Genomic DNA, 21515 nt, shown 5'->3' with positions numbered 1-21515 from the left:
TCCTGTTACCACCAAAGTGTAACAGATTTGAAAGTATAAAATACTTTTATAAAATACTGTTGTTGTTGTTTTTTTTAAGTGTATTGCAACATTCTCTGGAGCAAACTCTGAGCAACATGGTTCAATATAAAAAAGTTAGATGATGGTAAGAACTATGGCTTAGCCACAGTTAGGAATATCACCAGAGATTGCACAAAGTCTATTTATTAGATTTATTTCTGTGCTAAAGGGAAATGAAAAAGAAAAGAGAAAAAGCTACAATCGGGAGCTATTACAAGAAGACTGGAACAGCATGTACCATTTATGCCAGGGTGGTTATTTATTTTGCGATTGCTAAATTATCTGTCCTAGATAAGGAGAGCACAGGCTTCTACAGCCGATTGCTTATCTGGTTAGCCTTCTGATTCTCCTAGATTTGAAGCTTTCTTGGGAATAAACCAGCAATGTGCTATTATATGTCAATATGTGTCATTTATTTAGCTCACTGTAGTTCCTATCTTCCAGTGGCCTTAAAATGTGGATTTTTTTTTTTCTCAGTAAAATCTTTAGAGACAGTGTAAGACTGATGAATCAAAGCTAACCCAAATTTTCTTCACAAGGATTTAGGCAAGTAGAATAAGATCACAGTGCTTTTCATTAAGATGTCAAATTATGAGCTCTTGTGACCTCAGGTCTTTCCCTGCCTTGATCTCAACCGATATCAAATATGAAAATAAGCTTTGAGATCTTGAGCTAGCCATATATTTTTCATACTGCTATTTGGTTTGACATCTTATGCCCAGGGTGGAGAAAGACTGCAGAATTAGTTAGATGTACAGGTCTTCGAAGGTACTGAGCAGAGATAAATGCCCAGGGAGCTGTTACCACCAACTGTCTGCTCCTTTTGCTATCTGTCCTTAGATTTGCAGAGCATTTCTGTAAAAAAAAAAATCCTGTCTTTTAAAGTATACTGGAATTTTAAAGGCAATCAACTGATTAAACATCCTACTGATTAAAAAAAAAAAGACAAAGCTCTCGAGATATTCTACTAAAATAGAGATCAAGCAAAGTGCAAATGAGAAAACTATCAATGGGACAATCTTACCTACCCGTGGTCTTATCCACCATGAGCTTTGATAAGTCACTCATGCATGTCCTCACAACAGAGCATCCATCCTATCGCCAGCCCAGGGGTGGGCTCCAAAAAGTAACAACCGGTTCTCTGCATGGTTACTGGGTGGGTGTGGCCGTGGTGGGTGTGGCTTAATTGACCTTCTGGGAGATCCATTCTTCACCCTCCCCCACACTCCGGAGGCTTTCCTTGAGCCTCTGGGAGGGCAAAAATGGCCTCACCGGGCTCCAGAGGCTCCCTGGAGGCTGGCAATGGGCATGTTTCCAGTCTTCCAAAGCCTCTGGGAGGCCTGTTTTTCCCCCTCCATGAGCCTTCACATGGGCCTTGCACATACCTGGGATCTGGGGACTCCTGGGAGGGGAAGAGTGGGATGGGCAGGGCCAGCCAGGATTTGCATTAGTTTGCTAAACCGGCCATAAAGTTAATAACCGGGGTTTGCCTGAACCAGGGCAAACCAGTAGCAGCTCACTCCTGCACCAGTCCATGCTGAAGTTGAAGGTGTCCTGATTTGAACCTTGTGACCTCAAGACCTCTCCCTGTGGACAGCTTGGTGCAGATAGAAGAGAAACTTTTGAGGTCAGCCAACTGCTGGCGTACAGTTGGCCCATTGCAGAATGCATCCTCACATCTTGCCGGAGAACTCCTGTAAGTGCCACCATGGTCATTCTTGCGGTGAGGAACTGGACAATTCCCTGCCCCCATCTATTTCTCTGTCTGTTTTCTCCCCTTGACCAATGAAGGAAAGATGCTACTGTCATGTTCCCCGAGTCTTCCTGCTGCCCAGGTAGACCAGGTAAGCAGCTGGGGCTCAGGACCTCGGATAGCAGCTCCAGGTGGAATTTAGAAGAGTCAGTTTAATGTCAGGGTTCCCAGTAAAATGTCCTCAGCAAACAAAACTCCAAGACAGGTAGATTCCTCAAAGAATTGGATATGTCATATTGGCATGATCTGGTGAAAACCAACTCTGAAGGTTCCAGTGGTTTTCACCTAATTAAAAGTAAATATTTTTCCCCCCTCCCCAAATAATCAGTCCAATCAAGGAAGCATCCACTGGTCTGGTGACATCGCTCCTCCTTCTTCTGACCAGGTGTGAGAACATCCTTGGTTCCCAAGAGAAGGTATTTTATTTTGGCTACAAAACCCCAGCTATTTCTAATCCCCCCTCCTTATCCCACAGCTCTGGTGTGGCAACGCTGAAGCTCCGAGATAGCTTCAGTCAGGTCAGCTTCAGGGTTGGCAGCTACTGGGGGAAAAAAAAGTATGAGAAACATCTTCATCATATTCTGGACATGACTTGGCATAAATTACCCTGAATTCAGGGAGGCTCAGTCTACGAGCTTCACTGAATTCAAGAAATTGCCTGGCATCATAGAGGTGATAAATGCAAGCAAGATCGTTCCATCAGTTGTATTCCTTGAGTTTCCCAAGTAAAAGCAGTGAAGATCCAGGCATAGTTTGTCAAAAATATGCATTTTCTAAGCCACGTGTATAAAGAAAGGCAGCAACAATGACAAGGAACCCAAACAATGTTCACCTTTCCAAACAGAAAGGGTAGATTTTAATGGGGGAGGTGGCCATTATATCTTCTGGGAAGCTGTTGGTGGGTTATATTTCTGTTAGTAGATGAGGCCAGGTATGAGAGAGAAAAGAACAATGGCAATTCCTTCACACTCTGCTCTGAAACTACTACTACCGAAGTACATACATATGCAGACTTTCCATAGTGACCTATTTTTGTCCTAATTCAAGTGTCATGGTTCCAAACCAAGCCAGCAAAAGAAGAGGCCACACTGTGAGCAGAAAGGGTCTCTTTACTGGAGTCTCAGCTTGGCCCGTGGTGATGTTGTGGTTCTCTGGCAGCCGGCAGAGGTATCGGGCAGTGAGGACGAAAGGGAACCAGACAGGGAGTCTGGAGAGGACTTGGATGAGGATCCTGTGTCCGATGCAGGGATGGGGCCAGGACCATCTGGGAGTGGGGTGCTCCCTTTGGAGCCTCCAGAGTCGGGCAGCAGTGAGGCAGAGGAACAAGGGGAGCCTGTTCCCAGTGCGTGTATGCACAGAGCTGCTAGAAGGCGAGAGCAGCTAAAGACAAAAGGAGTGAATTGGAAGTAAGGCTGGGAGGTGATTGCCCCTCCCATAAAGGATAAAAGTCAGACCTCAATGATGAAAAGCTCTGCAGGAAGCAAAGCAGCTCAGTAATTTCAAAGTCCTTTTTGAAGCTCTGTACTCTGGTTGTTGTTGTTTTTTTCTGGGTTTTTGGGTTGGTTTATGTTTAACTAATTGGACTTTTGTTTTTTTTGGCAGCATTCTACAGCACTGAAAAGCATGGTTGTTATCTGTAGGAACTGTGTGTGATCAGTTTTGGCTGGGAATGCAAGGAATTCCCAGCATTGCATTAAAATAGGTTTTACTTTTAAAATAAGTTTGTGTTTGGTTAAGTTAGACGAAGCCTGGGTCAGAACAGGTGAACAATACAAGTAAAAGTGTTTCTAGCCAGCATTACTGGCTTCTAATAGTGAGTTGGCTATACAGACTCAGCACGCTCCACCCTCCTGTTCTTGGTTGCTCCTGGCTGGCTCCAGCAAGTACTTTTTTGGCCCAGATCCAGCATGGACTGTTCAGGCCTGGATGGTTTCTGAACCAACAACAGCTGACTTGCCCTCCTGTCTCTTCTCCCAGTGTGAATCCCATCAACACCTGAGACCCATCTGTCACCCTGCACATGACCCGTGGAGGAGCTCTCACCTCACAACCAGAGGCTGCGAGTTCGATCCTAGGAAGAGGCTAATGTTTGGAACAGACTCTCCTGTTCGAGCAGGGGGTTGGACTAGATGACCTCCAAGGTCCCTTCCAACTCTGTTATTCTATGTCCTGTGTGTGGCAGCTCCAAAAAGGCGCATTGTGGCCACTTTGAATGACGCACGGTCTCGGAAGTTGACATCAGGTATGAAAGGAAAGTAGAATGTATGGGTGAGCCTTTTGTCAATTTTGTTTCAGCAAGCAGTAATATCTTATCCCATGTTTGAGAAGATCCCAGAGAAAACAGATTTCTCTGCTTAGAGGATTCTAATGCCCCAATTTCTCAGTTCATCCGTAAAAGGAAATTGAAAACCAGCAACATGCAAAGCTCCAAATGAGTTATTTGCTCTTATCAAGTGATCATTCAGCTTATGCCTCACCATCTAGTCTAATCTTCGCCAAAGGAATGCTTAAAGGAGTCCTTAATTTATTAACAATCCGCAAACATAATGACTTTTTTTTTCCCAGTGGACTGCTTCTTAGAAGAGGAAAAATAAGTACAACACAGGGATGCAGGGTTGATTCCTTGGCTGAAAACAAGTTTTCAGAAAGGAAACAAGAAGATTCTTACATAGATTCTAGCAATGGTAAACTCACGGCCATATTTCAGAAGCCTGAAAACTCAATTAATTGTATAGCAGTTCCAGACTTTGGGATAATATACCCAGCAAGATAAGTGCAACATTTGGTTCTGATTGGGATAGAGACTATTTTTAATTGATAGGTTGAGTGGCAGGTCTGGAGATAATAGAGCAATTTCTTGATTTTTCTGTTATTCTGTTTGATTGCAACTTCTCTCCACAGCAACCTTCAAACACAATTATCTGTGAGAATATGCCCATCCAAGCGATATGTGCTCTTCGTTTCATCTATTCTATATTATCTCCTTGGATGTTTATCTAGTTTATTGACTTGACTTGGGAGAATCTTACTGCAAAGTTTAAGATAGTTGTAAAGTTGTAGATGGGAAGGTAGATTTTTACACCATTAAGTAACAAGACAAATTTATTCCAAATTTCGGGGGGGAAAAACAACCTAGCAATTTAATTGACTTTTTGTATATGTGCAAACACGTTATTATTGAACTGAATCCAAACTTTAATTTTAATTGGCTTAGATTTTTTTTTACAATCTAAAAAAGAAGAGAGTGTGTCAGATTTTCTAGATGAACAACAATTTGAATCAATTCAATTTACTGAATTGCAAATTCAAATTGGATTTGAGTTCATTTGTATTCCCCTAAATAATGATTTATTCAATTCACACAGTTGCATGTTTTATTCCTGTGCTGTTGTTGTTTTGCAATAAAAGTCACATTTCGTATTTTGATGAAAACTCGAGTTCATTAATTTTCATCAAGAAATGATGTGGCTTTGTATGTGTGTGTGTGTGTGAAGATCTGAACAAATCTGATGAACTTCTCTCTTCTATTATTGTTGCCTCACTTTTTAATAAGGGAATCAAAGTTTCACAAGAGGGATAAGCTGATTAGAATAATAAGGGGAAAATATGTTATGTCTTGGGATGAAGTTACATTTTCAGAGAGCCAGAAGATTCAAAGCTTCTGCTGTCCTTCTTGGATTAGGTTCAGAGCAGATGTTGAAAAATCCTCATCTTGAAGCCGTTTGTTTCTGTAATATTTAATGCTATTTTTAACATTGAGAAACAATCTGTAGCCTTGGATGGCCTTTGAAAGGCTGTGCAGTAAACATTTCTTCATGCCAAAGAGAAACTCAGAGAGTCACTTTCTCTAGTGAATTCCACAAAACTTCTGACCATTTCAAGGGAAGCCATGCATTTATCTCCCCTAAAAGCTAGGTCATGACTGGTTCTTCTTTGACATGACTTCTGCTTTATCTTCTTCTGATGACAAGCCAGCTCCAATTTTTCTGTGGCCTCAGAGAAGTTGAAATGGTATTCAAATCAGAAGGTGTAGTAGGCTTATTGATTAATTGATTGACAATCTTTCAGACTGAAGAATCTTCCAAAGTTGCTACACAGTAACTTCAACAATCGTTGTTCTTACCATTAGGAAGTTTCTCCTCAGTTTTAGTTTGCTTCTCTCCTTGTTTAGTTTCCATCAATTGTTTCTTTTCTTCCCCTTCTAGTATTTTGGAGAATAGTTCTTTGTGGCAACCCTTTAGGTCAAGGGTCTTCAAACTTGGCAAGTTTAAGACTTGTGGACTTCAACTCCCAGAATTCCTGAGCTAACATGACTGGAGGAGGAATTCTGGGAGTTGAAGTCCACAAGTCTTAAAGTTGTCAAGTTTGAAGACCCCTCTGTAGGTATTGGAACAGAGCTATCATGTCACCTCTAGTTCTTCTTTTCATTAAACTAGACATATTTAATTTATGAAAGCATTGTTTTTAGCCTCCAGTCCCCTCATCATCTTTGTTGCTCTCCTCTGCACTCTTTCTGGAATCTCAACTTCTTTTTTTATATTGTGGTTTTTCTAATTTTTTTTGTTTTTAAAACAGCGGAAAAAGACTTCTGACTTTTTTTAAGGTTCTTTCCAATAAAGCTGTTGCAGGTGACTCTAAGTAGAAAATATTTTCTCAATCCAGAAAACATGATGGTCAAGGAAAAGGATTCCCAAAGACAGTCATCAATCAAGAAGAGCCAAACTGAGTCTAACTCAGTGTCAAAAGATCTGTCTGTCTGTCTGCCTGCCTGTCTGTCTGCCTGCCTGCCTGCCTGCCTGCCTGTCTTTCTGTCTGTCTGTCTGTCTGTCTGTCTGTCCGTCTGTCTGTCTGTCTGTCTATCTATCCATCCATTTATCCATCTAATCATTCATCCAGGAGTGGGTTTCTACCGGTTCTGTCCACCTCTGTAGAACCTGTAGCTCTGAAGAGCAGCAGACATAGAACCGGTTCTATGTCTGCTGATGTTTTTTGCCCACCTGCCCACCCGGGCTCTTACCTGATCTTTATTTCCTGATTTTTCAACTTCAGCTGCCGAACGAGGCACAGCTGCAGTTAAAAAAGCAGGAAAAGAGGGCTGTTTCAAAGGCTACTTCTCTGAACTCAGATTGCTGATGAAGATTTACAGGCGCTGCTCCCAGTGTGAAGGGAAGCTTGTAAAATCTGAACTGGTAGTTAACCCTGTCGTATCCCACCCCTGCATCCATCCATCATCAATCTATCTAGAGATAGATAGATAGATAGATAGATAGATAGATAGATAGATAGATAGATAGATAGATAGATAGATAGATAGATAGATAGATAGATAGATAGATAGATAGATAGATAGATAGATAGATTTCTTATCTATCAAATTTCTAGGCCATCCAACTACAGAACTTCAACAAGATTAAAACCACAGTATTATAAACATAACAACACACAACATAACACCATCCTTATATTCAAAACCATCATTCACAATCAACATTCTTTTCTCTCTCTTGAACACAGTGCTTTACATTATCTATGCTTAATTCATTTCCATGCAAAATGTTGACTTAATGTAACTGAAAGTTCATGAGGAACCAGGTGGAGGTCACCAATGTCATTATAAACTAGATGTCCTTGTTATTTCACTCACTTCTGGCAATAAAAAGGCAAGCAAAAAGGGCATTCAAATGTAAACCTTATTGTGTCTTGTCAAAGACATTAAATAGCCATTAGCCCTGTAATGTAGACTAGCTAATGAAGGAAGACAATCTTGATATGATCCATGAGTTAACAAGATATTTACACATTTATTCTTGCTACGCTGTTTGGAGCACAAGTGGTATGTAGATGACCTGGCTAGATCATCAAATGATGAGATATATTATGGCCTAGCCAAGTAGTTAAGGTATTATCAGTAAGTGATATTCAAAACAATTCATTGTTTATATAGAATGGAATGGAATGGAATGGAACGGAACGGAACAGAACAGAACAGAACAGAACAGAAGAATACTTCATTGGCCCAGTGCAGAATACCTTATGCCACCAGACTTGAAATTCTAGACCTAGAAAACCTAGAACTACGCTGCCTTCAGTCCGATCTAAGTATAGTATATAAAATCATACATTGCAATGTCCTACCTGTCAATGAATACTTCAGCTTCAATTATAACAATACAAGAGCAAACAATAGATATAAACTCAAGGTAAACCGCACCAAACTTGACTGCAGAAAATACAACTTCAGCAATAGAGTGGTCAATGTCTGGAATACTCTACCTGACTCTGTGGTTTCTTCCCCAAACCCCAAAAACTTTAACCTTAGACTGTCTAGTATTGACCTCACCCGTTTCCTAAGAGGTCTATAGGGGGCGTGCATAAGCGCACCAACGTGCCTACCATCCCTGTCCTATTGTTTCTTTTATTTTTGTATTTACACCAAGACAAATTCCTTGTGTGTCCAATCACACTTTATTTTTATTTTATTTTATTTTATTTTATTTTATTTTATTTTATTTTATTTTATTATTTTATTTTATTTTATTTATTTTATTTCATTTCATTTCATTTCATTTCATTTTATTTGGTTTGTCATGTATCCATGTATTCATAACTATGTTTTTATACCTATTATTTATTTTATTTGTTAATTGCTTACAAGATAATAGGTATAAGTATATACATAGTTATGAATACATGGATAGATGACAAACCAAATAAAATAAAATAAAAATAAAGTGTCATTGGACACACAAGGAATTTGTCTTGGTGTAAATACTCTCAGTATACATAAAAGAAAAAATACATTTGTCAAGAGTCGAGAATCATAAGGTACAACACTTAATGATAAGCAATCAAATCATACTAGGAAACAGTCAGTATAGATCATAAGGATACAAGCGACAAAGTTACAGTCATACAGTCACAAGTGGGAGGGGATGGGTGATAAGGAGCGATGACAAGATTAACAGTAATATCAAAGGTCTTCAAACTTGGCAAGTCTAAGGCTTGTGTACTTCAACTCTCAGAATTTCTGAGCTAACATGATGACTTGAGGCAGCTTACAGAATGTAAAACCATATTTAAAATAAAAAAATAAAAAACTAACAAAAATACATTAATAAAGTACAATAGAACAAAATCTGTAATAAATAAATAAATAAATCACCCCCACAACTCCCTCCCACCCCTGACGTGACAACAGCAGGTGACACTAGCCATTTGATGGGTCCATCCTACTCTGGGTTCCCCAGGCCTGCTGGCAGAACCAGGTCTTCAGGGCCTTCCAGAAGAGTATTAGAGAGGGGGCCATTCTAATCTCTGGGGGAACGATGTCCCAGAGGGAGGGAGCCACCATGGAGAAGGCCCTTCTCCTGGGTCCCACCAGGTATTATCTCCCTCAGGGATGGGACCCGCAACATTCTCTGCCTCCCTGCTCTGATGTGTTGGGTAGACATGACCGGCAAGAGTCCGTCCCTCAGATAACCCATATGATATAATATGACCATCACCCCACAAATTACTACAAAGATACAATTCCAATTTTGCAGAGTGGAGTTTATACTCTAGTGCCCAACAAACATCCATGGAAAACATGGAAATTGGGATTTTGTTCTTCCATTGTTTGAATGATAGGAAATATATGGACAAAGAATGACTGATTTCCAACCATAGCATCTTCTCTGAATGCAACAGATCTGGCCAATAAAAGATGTTCTCAGGTTCTAGATGACTTCATGATACTTCTCTCCAAGTCAGATATAAAGGCAAAGATTTCCCCTGTCCACCCATTTCCAACTCTAGGGGACCATACTCATCACTGTTTATTAGCTAAGGGAACCTGCTTTGTCTAAAAATATTTATATGGTCCTGTGGCTAGTGTAGCTGTATGCCAAAGGTGCACAGAATGCCATTATCTTCCCACTGAAGTGGTACTTATTTTATCTACCTGGATTTGCATGTTTTTGAACTAGGTGGGCAGGAGCTGAGGCAAGGAATGGGAGCTCACCCCGTCGTGCGGTGCTTGTGTCTCAAACCTGGTCTGTCTATTTCTCAACTGACAAGCTCAGCATCTTTAACAGCTGAGCTATTGCACCTGCTAAATCAGTTCCAACTAGGTCGAAATTGACATGCTACTTTAAAAATCCCTACAGAGAAAAATCACTTGGCATTCACAATATGGAACAGGAGTAGAATTAGTCACATCAGCCTGATATTTTTCTTTAAACTTTCACAGGTTAATAGCTGTGTAGTGCTTCAGATAAGTACAGTGTTCTCCTTGGTTTTTTTTTTCTTTTTATTGAAAGAAATGGCTAATATATAATAATAGTGCTGATTGTAACATGTCCAGGATGATGAAAATGCAATATCTAATATCAGTTAATGTTATCCTCCCGATATTATGAACTCTTTATCACTGCAATTACTCATGTTGAACAGTGGAAATCTTATATTGAAATGTAAATGTCAATTTCGTAACTCTAGTTATTACAGACATCTATCTGTAATCTCTTCATCTCTGCAATGATCATAATTGCTGCTTATGAACACCGGAGGACCTCACTCTGCAGCAAAAGTACATATGAGCAGCTCTCGTCAATCTATTTATTCTGGATTAATAGTTTGCCCTTTCTCAGAGATTTGGAGTAGGTAAACCAATTATAAAGGGGGAAAGAAAAAGAGATGCTTTTGTGTCTTCAAAGAGTTCATAGCCAAAGAAAGTAACACTTGGGGAAAAATAAGTAAATCAATAGGAAGAAGCCAGTTGGGCGTTATACATCGTGTATTGTTCTGTGTATAATAAAGTGTTTTTAATCTTATGAAGTCACTCAGGATGTTCTGAATAATTTGATACATGAGAGACAGATTGATAGATTGATCAATTGATCGATCAATAGATAAATAGAAGAGATAGATAGATAGATAGATAGATAGATAGATAGATAGATAGATAGATAGATAGATAGATGTAAGTATGCAGGTAGGTAGGTAGATTAGATAGATAGATAGATAGATAGATAGATAGATAGATAGATAGATAGATGTAAGTAAGCAGGTAGGTAGGTAGGTAGATTAGATAGATAGATGATAGATAGATAGATAGATAGATGTAAGTAAGCAGGTAGGTAGGTAGGTAGATTAGATAGATAGATGATAGATAGATGATAGATGATAGATAGATAGATAGATAGATAGATAGATAGATAGATAGATAGATAGATAGATGTAAGTATGCAGGTAGGTAGGTAGATTAGATAGATAGATAGATAGATAGATAGATAGATAGATAGATAGATAGATAGATATAGAAATACAGAGGTAGATCAGAGGTGGTATTCAGTTGGTTCTGACTGGTCCTGGCAGACTGGTAGGGAAAATTTTGACTGGTTTGGAGAACCAATCGGGACTGGCCCCTCTCACCTACCCCTGCTCTTACCTTTCACCTCTCCTATATCCTGATGTTTATTAGCTCAGCTGATTTGTGGGGCAGAGTGGATTGCCTTGCCTCAGCTGAGTTAAAAAGCAGCACAGCTCACCAGGGAAGAGCTGTCTCTGAGCTCTGCACGTGCGTGATTCACGATTTTGGCATGCCTGTACAGCTCACAAGCCTTGATTCAGAGAGCAGAGTTTGAGCATTGCGCAAGCAAGCTTCGAAGCAAGCTCCGAACTGGTAAGAAATTTTTTTTGAAACACACCACAGAAATAGACGATATATAGAAAGAGAAAAATAGAAAGATAGATAAATAGATTAAATAGATGCTGGATGGATGGATGGACAGACAGATAGACAGACGATGGATGGATGGATGGATGGATAGATAGATAGACAGACAGACAGACAGACAGATATACAGATAGATGATAGATGGGTGGATGGATGAAAGGATGTCCAATCACACTTGGCCAATAAAGAATTTATTCCATTCCATTCCATTCTCTATTCTATTCTATTGTATTCTATTCTATTCTACTGTATTGTATTGTATTGTATTGTATTGTATTGTATTGTATTGTATTGTATTGTACTGTACTGCATTGCATTCTATTCTATTCTATTCTATTCTATTCTATTCTATTCTATTCTATTCTATTCTATTCTATTCTATTCTATTCTATTCTATTCCATTCCATTCCATTCCATTCCATTCTTGTTTCTGTTCCTATATTCTATTCTATTCCCTTCTATTCTATTCAAAATGACATAAAATGTGAATCTACGCAATTGCAAAATTATGATCTAGACATGCAGACCCACACCTACAGAATCCAAATTTTACTTATTGATTTAAAATAGTGTTTTCTCCATGCTAGAACTCTGAGAGTTGAAGTCCAGACATCTTAAAGTTGCCAGTAATTTGATTTGCAATATCAGAGTTGGCAGAGAAGCGATCTTTCCATTATAGTGGATTGGTGAATGAAAATGTCAGAGCAGTTGGCTTGGACGACAGAAAGGAAAACTGCAAGCTTAAAATTATTAGGATGATTATGGAATATAAAATAGCTCGGGTACTAATTGAGTTATATAAATGTAAGGTGATGTTCTCTCCCACAGACTTACCAGGAACAAGAGAGAGAGATAATAATGAGGTAGCTAAGGTCCAGAGCATTCAGATCTCTCCCACATATGGTAAAAGGAAGTTAAAAGTTTTTTGGTATTCCAGAGCCAAAAGTCTGTTACCACAACACGGGCTAGTGTTGACGTCACTAAGATCAAAAGACCCAATTAGACAAATCAAGCCTCAAGGCCTTAGGCATCAAGCAAGCATGGATTTTTTTTTCTTTGTAGAATTTTGCTTCTGAAAGCTCCAAACTTCTATGATTGTTTCTGTACAGTTTCCATGCTGAAGAAAACAGTTTCCACCAGGAAGCAGCCATTTCACTTCCATTTTGTACAACATGTACACAAACACACCCCTATACTGTGTGTAAATCAGAGGTGGTTTTCAGCAGCTTCTGACCAGTTCTGGAGAACATAGTGGAAATTTTTAGTAGTTCAGAGAACCAGCAAATCCCACCTCTGACTTCCCCTGCCTTCATCTATTCTCCGCCTCCCATTGAGTCCCAGCTGATCGGTTGGGTCTTCTTTTGTTGCCTTGCACAGGAGAACGGAGCTGGAAAGCAGGTTAGTGGGGTGGGGAGGGAATGGGATTTTGCAATATCCTTCCGTTGCCATGCCTACCAAGCCCCGCCCGCCAAGCCACACCACGCCCACCAATCCATGCCCACAGAACCAGTAGTAAAAAAAAAAAAAAATTGAATCCCACCACTGGTGTAAAGTATATGCATTTTCCTCTAACATGGAAATCATACAAATTTAGAATTGTTACAAACAAAGATGATATGTAGAATATAGCATGTGATACGTAGTTTGTAGTAGGTAGTATATAGTATAGTGGTATCTCTATAGTACTGTATATACTACAGTGGCTTTGAATTAAATTTGGTACTCAACACATTTTGATGTGAAAATTTTGTCCCAGAACTCATCACTTGTTTAGTACTAAATGCACAAGCTAGAACTTGGTGGTGTCAGATGGCTTTTGACTCACTACTTTATTCCTTGTGGGAAAAAAATGTTTGGTACTCAGCATTTTTGATACTCATCACACCTCCCAGAACCAATTAACAATGAGTACTGAGATAACACTATATATAGTATGTAATATGTAGTATATCTAGTATGCAGTGGCTTAGAGGTGAAGACATTTCTCTCCCACTTGGAAGGTTGAGAGTTCAATCCCAGGCAGCTACAGATTGTTTCCCTATCAGGGCACAAAGAGAAAATATCTGCTGTGAACTCCATGTAGGTGTCAAGAAGGGCATTCGGCCAGTAAATGCTCAGCTCCATTCAGCTACCCCACCCCCACCCCAAAGCAAGAGTTTTCAGGGATATAAAAAGGGATATGTTGTATATAATATATAGTAAGTATTTGTGTGTGTGTCTGTGTATGCATTTAATATGCATTTGTGTGTATGTACATACATAATGCGCACACACACACACACACATACACACACACACACTTACAAACATATAGGATCCCCGACAATCATGCCAGAAAGAGATGTATTGTCTAAGCATATGATGGGATTATTTTGCCTTATGTTCAGAGTTCTCTCCTATAATCACCTAAGGGAAAAGATTGTGTCTTTTAAGCAAAACAGACATCTTAAAACTTGGATCTCCTCAGTTTCTATACAGGATAGAAGAGGATCATAGACAACTTTAATTGCAATTAGCAATTTGCCAACTGCAGCCTGAGTCATCTAATTGTTGTTTATGATTTAACTACTATGATAAAAAAGGAGTAAAAAAAACCCCACAAATTAAATCAAAGTTTTAGAAGATTTGGGAAAACCTTGCATTAGAAAAAAAAAAAAAAATCACTAAATTCATTTTATGTTTTCCTTTAGTATGATGAAATATAATTTTCCGGAGGAAGGGAAGACCAAAGCAGAATTTAAATTTAAATTTAAAGACTAAGACTTTTTACGCAACCTAGATATTGAGAAAAGACTAAGAGACACAACCTTTTCTTTCCAACCCATCAGAACAGATATTTCGAGATGCAACCATGAAATAATAAATGAAATACAACGTATAGGCCAGGTCTGCCATCTCCAGTTTCTTTGCTTCACTATAATCCTGCCATAAATTAAGGAAGAGGAAAGGAATTTGCAGTAGTAACATGTGGGCAGGGGAATGAGAAGACAAACTGTGGGAGGAGAGGCACATTGACAAAAACCAGAGGTGTCAAACTGCAATAAACCCATTCCAAGAACACCTGGCCAGGGAACCGAATGCAAAACTGAATTGAGAAGCGCCAAGAGACCAAGCCATTCCCAAAATATCTTCAAGTCATCCTATTGGACACTGATCAAGTGGGGACAGTCAGGAAGTGGAGGGAGGGAAATTGTAACCCTTGCATGGGAATATTCGGATCTAGCTTTCCTTTTGCTGCAACCACTTGACTTAAGTAAAACAACCTATAACTCCAACCAAATGGAGTCTAGGGTCTTTCTTTGCTAAATGTCTAAGTCAGGGCAGGTCTGACAGTATGGCTGTGATCTTAAATTGGTAAAATGTTGTACAAATATTCTGTGTTCTAAATGTCTTCTGAATTAGTTTCATTGGTTTCCTGTATAAAACATAAGCCAGCTGAGACAGAAAACAGACAGCTGGTCACATTTGATGTGGGATTTAAAAACAGGAATGGTGAAATCACCCAATGGGGCAACATATCCACTTACAGTGCCATTGGTTGGAGACCTGAAAATGGTTAATGAGTTAATTTTGGACAGTCAAGACATAAGAGTATGTCTTAAATGAAGAAATGATAATGATAATAATGATATGGATTCGTTGATGGATGATGTTTTGTGGTTGCTGCTGTGATGCAGAGAGCCCTGGCTAAAATTTGTACTCGATATTTAATTCAGAGGAAGACTAGATTGTCTTCCAGATAATTGACCTTTAAAATGGAAAGGTCGTTTTTGATTTACAGTCCAATCTTGTGTTTGCATGGCAGCAAATTGTCCTAAATTCAGGGATTGTTTTTCTGCTGCACCAAATATGCTGGCTCTGTTTTGACGTTAGGCGTGCCTGGTCTTTTTATTTTGGGTTAAACGTATCCTTGCAATAAGACATGAATATTGAAAATACAACAGCAGCTGATAATCTGATAGTCCATTTTCCTTGGGGGGAGAATGAAACTGTTTAATTCTAAATCATTAGAGTGTTGTTGTTTTTTCATAAAGACAAATGTGGGCCAAACAGAAGCCAGGCAAAAAATGAACATGCAAGGATTAAATTGGACAATCTAAAAACTGAAACTGATATATCACGGCACTTAATAGGAACATAAAATCATGTTGAAAACATTACAATTACAGCTGGTTATTACAGACCAAAAGAATGAATGCAGTAAAAGCAATAAAACCAGCCATCTTATCATGGAATTTTCCTGAGTTTAACATATTGTTTCCAGATTACATTTTTTTTTTTATTCAGATAGCATATTAAACTCCCTTTCTCCCTCTTCTTCTTATTAATTGGAAGGCTTGGGAGAAAATTACAGATAGCCCCTGACTTACAAGTCCCTCATTTAGTGACTGTGCAAAGTTACAATGACATTGGGGAAAAAAGCGACTTACGATAATCACAGCATCCCTACGGACATCTGAATAAAATTTGGGCACGTGGCAACTGGGACATATTTATGAGGGTTTCAGGGTCATTTGATCACTGTTTGCAACCTTCCCAGCAGTCGTCCAACCAGCGGAGTCAATGAGGGAAGGGAAATTTTTCTAGCAATAGCAGTTAGACTTAATATATCCCTGCATGGTGCTTTACAGCACTTTCTATGCCAGGGGGGTCCGTGGCAGATAAAAACGGAGCTTGGGAGGAATTGTGTGTGGCCCCCAAGCTCTGTTTTTGGCTGCCACAGCCTCCTACAGCACTCTGCCAGCTGCCAGCAGGTTCTAGAACGATGCCCAGTCAGCCTGTGACACTCTCCAGGAATCCTCCACGTGGCGTGAGGGGGGTGGCGAGACTCCTCTGGAGGACGAGGTTTTGGCCCTTTCGCTGGTTCTGCCTTCCTCTGCTGAAGACAATGGATCCTTCCTGTCCTGCCTGGCCTGCCACAGGCACCCCCGACGAGTGGCATTGAGCTGGCCATGCTCCCCCCAACCCCACCCTGGCTCCCCAAGGTCAAATACAACCCTGATGTGGCCCTCAGTGAAATTGAGTTTGACACCCCTGCTCTAAGCAGTTTACTGGATCAGGATCTTGTCCCCAACAACCCGGATGTCAACTCATAAAATATTTCCACGGTCTTTTTAGAGTTGCCAACAGAAAGGGAGAGGGAAGGGGTTTGAAAGAGCAGTGAAGCAGCTTGGAAACTGAAAGTGCATTCCATAAATAGTTTTTCAAAAGATAGTAACTAGGTGACGGAAGTTTCTTCCGCACAAATATCTAACTGGAGAACATGATTGATGACTCTTGGCTACGGACATGTCCCATTGGAGAGTATGAATTATGATACATCCAGGGGGTGGGAGAAAACCAGGGTCAAGGGTGACAATGAATTATTGTATCTCAGCGTCAGCTACACCCAGGCAGTGCCGGACATATTAACTCCCAACAAATCCTTTTGAAGTTTTGGAAGTTTGGCTCAAGACTCATGATTCAATTGGAGTAACTGCTGGAATCCTGACACTGGCTCCTCAGTTTACTGACCTCGGATGGACGGAAGTCTGAGTCAACCTTGAATTGGTCAGGATTGAATTCCTGGCAGCGAGCAAAGTTAGCCTACAATACTGCATTCTAACCAGTGTGCCAACCCTACATTGATTCACTTAACAACCATGGCAGAAAAGTCCAGCACATCTCATTCAACAACCAGTTTGCCTAGCAACTGATATCAGTCTTTAACCTGAGATCTACTTGGGATAAGTCTACTTTAAAGACAGCTTTTGATATAATCTGCAGAAAAAACAATTACTACCAACCTGCCTTCCGTGGAGGACCTGTATCCTACATGAGTCAAAAAGAGGGCTGTGAAAATATCTACGGACCTCTCACATCCTGGACATAAACTGTTTCAACTCCTTCCCTCAAAATGATGCTATAGAGCCCTGCACACCAGAACAACTAGACACAAGAACAGTTTTTTTTTCCGAAAGCCATCACTTTGTCAAACATATGATTCCCTCAACACTATCCAATTATTTGCAAAGTCTGCAATACTATTACTGTTAATCTTCTCATCACTCCTTATCACCCATCCCCTCCCACTGGTGTCTGTATGACTGTAACTTGTTGCTTGTATCCTTACTATTTTTATTGACTGTTTCCTAGTATGATTTGATTGCTTATTATACCCTGTGACTATTATTAAGTGTCGTACCGGATGATTCTTGATGAATGTATCTTTTCTTTTATGTACACTGATAGCATTTGCACTAAGACAAATTCCTTGTGTGTCCAATCACACTTGGCCAATCAAGAATTATATTCTATATAATTCTATGATGCAAGTAACTCCTTCCATAGCAGCACTATTCTTGTCTCAGGAAAGGTGAGACCCGTCTCTTTCTACAACTCCAAGATTGTGAATATGAATTGGGGAAAGAATGGTACAATTTAGGAGGAATAAGAGTGACATCAGAAGGAGTGTTCTGCATGTTGGGACAGAAAGAAAATCAATAACACTTGTATCTGTGGAGATTCTCAGTCATCCAGATCATGGTTGTCTCAAAGGTGCTTCTTTTTTTAAGAAGCAACTTGACTTTCTGGGTTTTTTTTTTGAAGATGTTCTGCTTCTCATCCAAGAAACTTCTTCAGCTCTGTGAACATGTACAAGATAACAAGTATAAGTATGAACATAAACAGGAACAAAGGAAGTAAATACATGGGGACAGTAAGACAGGGATGGTAGGCACGTTGGTGCGCTTATGCACGTCCCCTTTAAGGACCTCTTAGGAATGGGGTGAGGTCCACGCTAGAAGTTTGAGGTTGAAGCTGTGAGGGGTTGAGGCTATAACAACGGAGTCGGGTAGGGCATTCCAAGCATTGGCCACTCTGTTGCTGAACTCATATTTTCGGCAATCAAGTTTGGAGCGGTTTGCAAGTTTGTATCAACTGTTTGCCTGTGTATTATTGTGTTTGAAGCCGAAGTAGTCATTGACAGGCAAGATGTTATAGCAGACAATTTTGTGAACTGTGTTTAGATCAGACTGCAGGCATTGCAGTTCCAGATTGTCCAGGCCCAAAATTTTGAGCCTGGAGGCTTAGGGAATTTTATTGTGAGTGGAGGAGTGGAGGATTCTCTTCCAGAAATACCTCTGAACTCGCTCAATTATGTTAACTTAGCTATGCAATTTTGAATGAACACCCTCTGAATGGTATGGGAGTAGGAATGGATTTCCAGGGGGAAAAAAACTGCAGAGTACATTTGTACCACTTAGTTGACCCTGAAGACGCAGAGAAACTTGCAAGTGACCTCAGTGACCCTCTAAAAGGATGCAAATAACCAGCTGTCTGCAAGAATTATAAATCCTTCCATTTCCTACTATCCAGTCAGAGCTGAAGAAGCTTCTTGGATGACAAATGAAACGTCTTCAAAACAACAACAACAAGAAGAAAGTCCAGTTGCCTCTTGAAAAAAAAAAAAAAAACCACCCTTGGAAATAAAACTTTTGCTGAAAAAGTCTTTCCTAGTAGACTTCTTATGCATATCCTTTGATATAAAATTCTCTTTAAGTCCTTTGGGTGGTGAATATGTAATAAATAATTTCCTTAAAGTCCTTTGGGTAGTGCTTCTCCTCCTCTCTAATTACAAGTTTTCATTTCTCTAAAATAAATTTAAGACTTAATAAGTAAATACAACCCACTGGTCACACTTAAGGACCCAACAGAGATTTGATACACAACTCCTGGGTCTTCTAAGTGATTATATCAAACTATGCTATAAATGAGAAATTTGATTGACATCATCAGATCACTGCTGATACTTAATATATATATAAGCGAAATACCACTCACACATCATCACAAAATCTCCAGAGCTGTAAAGCCTACAAACTTTGGCACCTATATTCCTCTTGGCTTCTAGGTGCTCACTAAGAAAGGATTTTTCAAAATGACCATCAGAGCATTAGTATTTCTTATATTATTATTATTAACATGCTCTGATGCTAAGGAGTTCTATTCCCCCTCCCCACCTGAAAAGAAATTTATTCCAAATGAAAAACACAAGCAGAGGAGAGGAGTTTCAGTTTTAGTTTCACAGCACCAAGCAGCTTTAGTACAGAACAGTTGAGCTAAGCCGTGCCCAGGTTCCTTGCTTTCTCCTTCTTGCTCACACAGCAAATACTGTTTCACTTTCCAAACAGCCCTCAACTCTCTCACACGCTGACAGGATGCTAGCCAGATGAATACCAATGGATGCTGATAGTCAGAGGCAGAATTTTTTTTTACCTTATTTTCCTCCCCAAAAACTATCACATTGTTTCATAGCGAAGCACGGCTATCGAGCTAGTACAAAGATAGAATTCTCCAGGATAAATCCAATAGGTTCTATTGCTAAATTCTGTGATGGAAACTGATTTTTCAGCAGACAGTGATTTATCTGATCCAGGAAATTCAATTCTTTAAAAGCAAAATAACATATAGTCTCTCTCTATATTATATATTTAATCTGGTAAGCCTAAGGAAAATGGTAATACAAATTCATATATTATTTTAAAGTTTAAGTCAACAATGGTGGCACAGAACTGATCTAATATTATGGAAAGCATTCATATTGCCAGACAAGTATGTGGAAGTTAGATTTATTGGATTTTTTAAAAAAGAAATATTTATTAATCATTTCAGTTCCAATGCCAATCTTGAAGAACTAGATATGGATGCTTCTGCATGGCTTGATTTGATAACAGCATGATGTGAGAAGCTAGAGAATTTTCAAAGAAGAAATAAATGCATTCAAAGTAGTATAAATGTACTTTGATATCTGAACTGCCAGGTGTATGCTGCATCAAACTTTTTTTAAAGAAAAATTGAGAGCAATAGTGGCCCTCTCTAGCAAATAAAGAGTAAAATGCCTTAGATGAGAACGGTATGAAACATAACTTCCAAATACATGAAGAAGGAAACAATCTAGAATATAACATTGAGTTGGGATCTATGGGGAAATCTCTTTCTGCATTTATCTCACCCATCTTCCTATCACCATTTTTTTTTCAGACTTCAGGCTTATGCCCATTTATAGGGAGTGAGCTTATTAACCTATTTCTAAGTAGGTGGGGTAAAATTGCCTTTTCAGTGTGTATCTACTTCTTTTTACGTATCAGTTAATGAAACTATATAGAATGGAATGGAATGGAATAGAATAGAAGAGAAGAGAAGAGTTGGAAGGGACCTTAGAGGTCTTCTAGTCCAACCCCCTGCTGTTGTGGTTCACTAGCAGCAGTGCAGATGGCTGAGGTCTCAGAGAGCAAGGACTCAGATGAGGGGCCTGCGTGTGATGCAGGGTTTGGGGCCAAATTCATCAGGGAGTAGAATGCTGCCTTCAGAGATTGTGGAGGCTGGCAGCAGTGAGGAAGTTGGTCCCAGAGGTGGGATTCAAATTTTTTAACAACCTGTTCTGTGGGCGTGGCTAAGTTGGTGGGCGTGGCTTGGTGCTCATGTTATTGGCTGGATGTGGCCAATCAATATTACTTACATCGAGGCATGCACCTCCTTGCCTGGCCTCTCATGATTGTGGGGATGCTGCAACAGTCGTAAGTGTGAAAAATGGTCCTAAGTCACTTTTTTCAGTGCCATTGTAACTTTGAATGGTCACTCCACACAAGCAAAGTACTAGCTAAGGAGGGGAAAAAAACTTCAGAGAAGTTCAAGAGATAGGAAGTCTAGTCCTGCCAAGAATGTAATAAGGGTTAACAGAGATGCAGTTTCTGTAAGCAACTCCAGAATGTTTCCTTCCTGCCTTCCTTACAGGATTAGGCCAGTAATTTCTTCTAACAACCGGTTCTCCGAACTGCTTCGAATGTTAAGAACCGGTTCTAGCGAATAGGTGCAAACTGGTAGAATCCCACCCCTGAGTGGTCCCCGAGGAGCTTATGCGCACAGGGCTGCTCAAAGGAAAGAGCAGCTGCAGCAGCAAGGGTGACTTGGGCGTAGGGCTGGAAGGTAATGTCCCCTCCCTGA

This window comes from Pseudonaja textilis, chromosome 8 (assembly GCF_049901715.1).
Source record: "Pseudonaja textilis isolate UNSWEBS1 chromosome 8, rPseTex1.2, whole genome shotgun sequence".
Taxonomy (NCBI): domain Eukaryota; kingdom Metazoa; phylum Chordata; class Lepidosauria; order Squamata; family Elapidae; genus Pseudonaja; species Pseudonaja textilis.
Note: the sequence above shows the minus strand (reverse complement) of the source record.